At 37.6% G+C, this 5318-nt stretch overlaps 2 long non-coding RNA genes across 2 annotated transcripts; one reads left to right on the top strand and one right to left on the bottom strand.

Moving 5' to 3' along the window:
- Window positions 1–942: 942 nt before the first annotated feature.
- Window positions 943–3148, bottom strand: LOC140612036 (uncharacterized). The gene is made up of 2 exons (XR_012013362.1): window positions 3023–3148; window positions 943–1214 (listed from the first exon to the last, which is right to left on the bottom strand). It is a non-coding gene; the product is annotated as an uncharacterized lncRNA (long non-coding RNA).
- A 39-nt stretch (window positions 3149–3187) lies between these two features.
- LOC140612035 (uncharacterized) lies at window positions 3188–4957 on the top strand. The gene is made up of 2 exons (XR_012013361.1): window positions 3188–3495; window positions 4282–4957. It is a non-coding gene; the product is annotated as an uncharacterized lncRNA (long non-coding RNA).
- The last annotated feature ends 361 nt before the right edge of the window (window positions 4958–5318 follow it).

Genomic DNA, 5318 nt, shown 5'->3' with positions numbered 1-5318 from the left:
CCTCTGCCTGTGTCTCTGCCTCTCTCTCTCTCTCTCTCTCTCTCTCTCTCTCTCTGTGTGTGTCTCATGAATAAATAAATAAAATCTTCAAAAAAAAAAGAAAACTTATCTTCTTATTGTATCTTTTAACTTCTTTTTTTTAATTTTTTTTTAATTTTTATTTATTTATGATAGTCACAGAGAGAGAGAGAGAGAGGCAGAGACACAGGCAGAGGGAGAAGCAGGCTCCATGCACCGGGAGCCCGACGTGGGATTCAATCCCGGGTCTCCAGGATCGCGCCCTGGGCCAAAGGCAGGCGCTAAACCCTTGCGCCACCCAGGGATCCCTAACTTCTTTTTGTAATAGTCATTTTCTTTTTCCCAGTCTAAGTTTACATAGTTTGTAAGAACTTCGAGTTCTGTCATTTAAACTTGACACTATCTCACATCACACACCAAAACCAATGCCAGGTGAACATTGGAAATAAATAATAATAATGTAGGAGAACAAATAACTTCATCACTCTGGATAGGGAGAATTCTTAAATAGAACCCTAAGAAAAAAAGATGAAAACTAAAACTGTAATAAAAGAATATATGACGTGTGTTCCAGTTATTTAAAACTCAATGACAGGTGAAACTGCACTGGAGTAATGGGACTTAGGAAAGCAGTTGCCTTTGGGGAAGAGGAGTAAACAGAGATTGGGGGTCTGACATGCTGGCAATGTTCTCTCTCATTATCTCATGGCTATGTAGTTGTTACCTTTGTGTTGATATCAATGATTTACAAATACCTTTTATGTGCTTTTCTATTTTTATGCCTCAATTGAAGGAAAAATTTCAAATCTATCTACTATAATTATTGACAGGACAGAGTGGGTAATAAAACCAGGCCCTGTGGAAATACAAAAGGGAATGAAGTCAAAGCAAGGATAGAAAAAACAAACAAGCAAACAAACCGGCTATAAATGCAGGTGGATGTATTTTTGGTGGCAGGAGGAGTAAGATCTTTAAAGAGTCCTCATGTGGTAAGTAGTTTTCTCTAAATTAGGAGTAAATTGAAGGTTCAGGGATGCCGGGGTGGCTCAGTGGTTGAGCATCTGCCTTTGGCTCAGGTCGTGATCCCTGAGACCTGGGATCGATTCCTGCGTTGGGCTCCCTGTGTGGAGCCTGTTTCTCCCTCTGCCTGTGTCTCTGCCTCTCTCTGTGTGTTCTTATGAATAAATAAATACAATCTTTAAAAAAAGAAAAAAAAGAAAGTTCAGCTATTGGGCAGTGAAATTTGTAAAGAATGAGAAAATTCTGACCAGTATGGGAAATAGAAAATTAAGCAGATAGTAGCAAGTAGCAATAGTAGATGTGATAAAGAGTCTGACTCATTTTTAATGTTTGAGCACCGATCCTTTGAAGCCACACTCCTCCCTGTTTCCCTTCTGCTCTACATCTGCCAAGCTAATAAGGAATCCTGAGTACTTCCTCCTTTGACTTTGTGGGGGAAGTTTAATCAAGCAAGTCCTGTCTACAGTACTTGTGGAAGTGTCACCCTAGACCTACTTTTAGACACCATGAAAACCTCAAACAAGTTTCCTTTCCCTGACTTTTTGAGACATTTTCAGAGCAGTTTCAGAGGGCTTCTCTTCTCTCTCCCAGAAAGCAACAATTTTTTTTTTTTTTTTTTTTTTTTTTTTTTTAGTAATGAAACTTTAATAATCTCTTGGTGGCTGTCTGGCATCATCCACTTCAACAAAAAAACAAATTTTGAATTAGAAGTGGGAATTGATCCCATCTCTGTGGGGTGATTATTATAACAGAATTGATGGGTAACCACCTATATAACATTGGTGAACACAAAACAGCCATATAATGGCAGGGATCCCAATGGCACCAATCTACTGGATGGATCAAGATTCATCTGTCTAGATTTGGGTAGCAAAGGAATTGAATTCACCTAAAGTTAAGAATTTATAAGACGAGTATGCTAAAAGGACAGGTACCTACCCTTATATTTAATAACATCTAAAGATTGAGTAAAGTGAGTATAGAAATTGACTAATGGGGACGCCTGGGTGGCTCAGTTTGTTAAGCACTGTGCTCTTGATTTCAGCTCAGGTCATGATCTCAGGGACAGGAGACTGAGTCCCGAATTATGAGTCTGCTTCAGATTCTCAGTCTCCCTTTGCCCCTCACTCCACTCATACACACTACACTCTCTCTTTCTCAAAAGAGAGAGAGAGAGAGAAGAAAAAAAAGAAGTTGACTGATGAATACAGAGAAGGTAGAGAATCCATGGAATAAAAACTTAATGAGGCAGAAGGCTGAACATTAGACTATGTGCTAAAGCTAACAACTTCAAATACTATGCTATAGCTACCACTGTACTGAAATATTTCACCTCTAAAATATTAAATTTAGATATCTAAATATATAAGGGGAAGGCAAGAGGGCTTAATATTCCACAGATGAAATATTTGTAGATATTTGTAGCTGTGGCAACACAGAAGAGGCTGTAGGAGATGGGAAGGAAGAAACTGAAAGATAAGAATTTTGGGAGATTATTACTTTGAACTTGGATATCATATGGAATGACAACATAGTTAGGTTTAAAAAATAGATCCTCAAGTTTTCCAATGTATGAAATGAGCAATCAGAAATTTGGCACACGAGTGTCCCCTTGAAGAACAAATGTCTCAAAGCAACAGGTTATGTGAAAATGGTGAGGAGAGGTATTAAAAGGGGGATGTGGGAAGAAGGGATTGATGAATGAAGTGATACATGTGGAGCACGGAAGATGAAAAACCCTCCTTTGGAAAGGATACATGAGGAGCAGAAAATTGGAGAAAATAGTTATCATTTGTGTTTAGGAATATTACAGAAGCTTTTTAAGAAGTGTTGAGAAAATAGAAGAGTTATTAGTTTATGATTGGTAGTTATGGAGGGCATTATGAAGGATTGTGGAAAGTAAAAATGATCTGAAGAATATGTGACTGGTGAGAGAAGTCCAAAGCAGTGTGGGAATGACCTGTAACTAGTTACAGAGGCTTACCTGTGAAAGTAGATCAAAGAATTCAAGTATGTAAACCATGAAAGGTTTAAATGGTAAATTACCATATGATTTAAGTAAGTAATCCTGTTTCCTAGTGGATAGGAACTTGAGTGCTTTTAAGAATTCTAGAACGGCCACACAGTGTGTTCCACAATGTGACACAGACGTGGCATGAGCTGGCATTCCTAATATGCAACAGAATGACGCTCCTCAAAGAGCCAGAGCATAGGCCATTATTTTCTGGATTGTATCATGAACAAACTTCACCCTAGTTGAAGGGATTAGCAGTAGCAGGTAGAGGAACTTCAGCCTAGGGGTTTATTGTGAAGCTCAGACTCAATATTTTAGTTTGCAAGATGGGCTCCTTGCCATGTGACATTAAGACTGGCAGGGAGAACAACAGATACAACAGAGGTAAAGATGAGGCTTGATCTGATCTTTGTATTGCCAAGAGCCAAGCACAGGCCCATTTGGTAAGCAAATAATTGTTGAATTCTAAGACATCTACAGATTAAATAAAAAAAGAAATGTGGATGTCAGGCTTACTTCTACTATAACACAAAAGTTTTATTTGTATTTCAGGTTTGAAAAAAAAAATGCCAAAATATATTTTTTTTTATTTTAAAACAGTAGAAAGAAGAAAAGTGAGTGGACTGTAGTCTCAAACAGTATTATGCTAAGATTTATTTATATATATACACACACATGCGTGTGTATATATTTATATATATATATACACACACATATATGCATATGGTTTAGATATATTCTATAACCATGGTCTTTGAACTCCAAACTGTGCCTCAATCAGATCTTATCCCTCTCACTTTTCTATTCTGAATAACGTGTAAATGATTCCAGCCCAGCTTTAGCTGGCATCTTAGTTTTACATGAAACAGTAGCAGCTGTTCCTTTGGGAAAAACTTATTCCCCACTCAACTGGCTGAAGAAAAGCTCATGACTCAATAAGTTTTCTCCTAAATGCCTGATCCTGGTTATCTGGAAAATTGTATTTTGAATGTATCCACTAGGCCGCTGTGGCCAGCTATGCAGATCTGAAAGGAATGTAGTTACTTTGCCCTATGGGCCTAATTCAAGGACAATCTCAGAGCACTGACCTAGGTTCCCCTTGATGAATCTGGTGATAGTTTTATTGGATCTTCAAAAGTTGCCAGTAGCCTATTTGGAAAGCAATAGAGTAGTGATTAGAGATATCCTTTTTTTTTTTTTTCTTTTTTTTTTGATTGCATGAACTGAAGAGGAAAAATCCACAGATACTGATGGAACCACATGATTCTGTCATGGAGATGCTCACAGTATGGACCTTTCCTATGAAAGCATCAACTGGAAGCAAGACGTCGATGGAAACCACATGACTTACATTGCTACCACAGCAGCCTGAGTCCATCTTTGTAACAGACATGGCAACACATCTACTATCAGAAACTGGGCACAGAGTAAAGGACTCTTGGTTTTAAATGTATAGGCTACCACTGCCAGACTTATGATTCCTGCCAAAGTTGACCTGAGTGTCCTGCAGTAAGGGAGGCTTCATTGCACAGTGTCTTCTCCTTGCCTGCTTCTGGAAGATTGACCTTCGATCATGTCTCAGAACTATCAATATAGTGTGTCACTGCTGTTGACAGCTTTTCTGATTAGTGTTGCTATTCTAGTTTGATTAGTCAACCTGATAGAGAACCCTTATAAGAATGATTCTTTCTAGGTATTATTTTGGATACATTTTATCAGTAATAAATTCCCTTCTGGCCCAGGTACACTAAGGGTAAAAGAACTCCTTGATATTGATCTATGTTACCAGTTATACTATTTATCAGACTACAGAAGGAAAGATATGAACAAGGACTATCTTATAACCGAGAAACATGTCAAATGTTTTACTCTACTTATATTAAATAAAAAACTCCATCAACTTTTCATATGTAATTTTATTTTTGCCTTTACTTCTATTCCATATAAGCAGGAGGCCATATTTCAGATGCCTTCCCTTCCATTTGAAGAAAAAAAAAGCTCTGTTGAATTGGAGTGCTCATGTGTCTTCATTTCAGTGTCAACTCATGAAAGTTCTCCTTTATACTCAGGTAAACCAGCAAATAGTAATATCTTAAATCTGACTTTATAAGAATGAAATTCAAACTCAAAATCTGATTTTGACTGCCACTAACCTGTAGTCAGAAAAGTGGCTCCAAATAGAATTATCGTAACAGCTATCTATTACTAAAATAATGATGCAAACGAAATAACCATTAAGTCTTACCGACATAAAACAACAAAACGT

This window comes from Canis lupus, chromosome 20 (genome assembly GCF_048164855.1).
Source record: "Canis lupus baileyi chromosome 20, mCanLup2.hap1, whole genome shotgun sequence".
Classification (NCBI taxonomy): domain Eukaryota; kingdom Metazoa; phylum Chordata; class Mammalia; order Carnivora; family Canidae; genus Canis; species Canis lupus.
The sequence above is the reverse complement of the archived record's forward strand: the minus strand, read 5'-3'. Positions and strand labels throughout refer to the sequence as shown.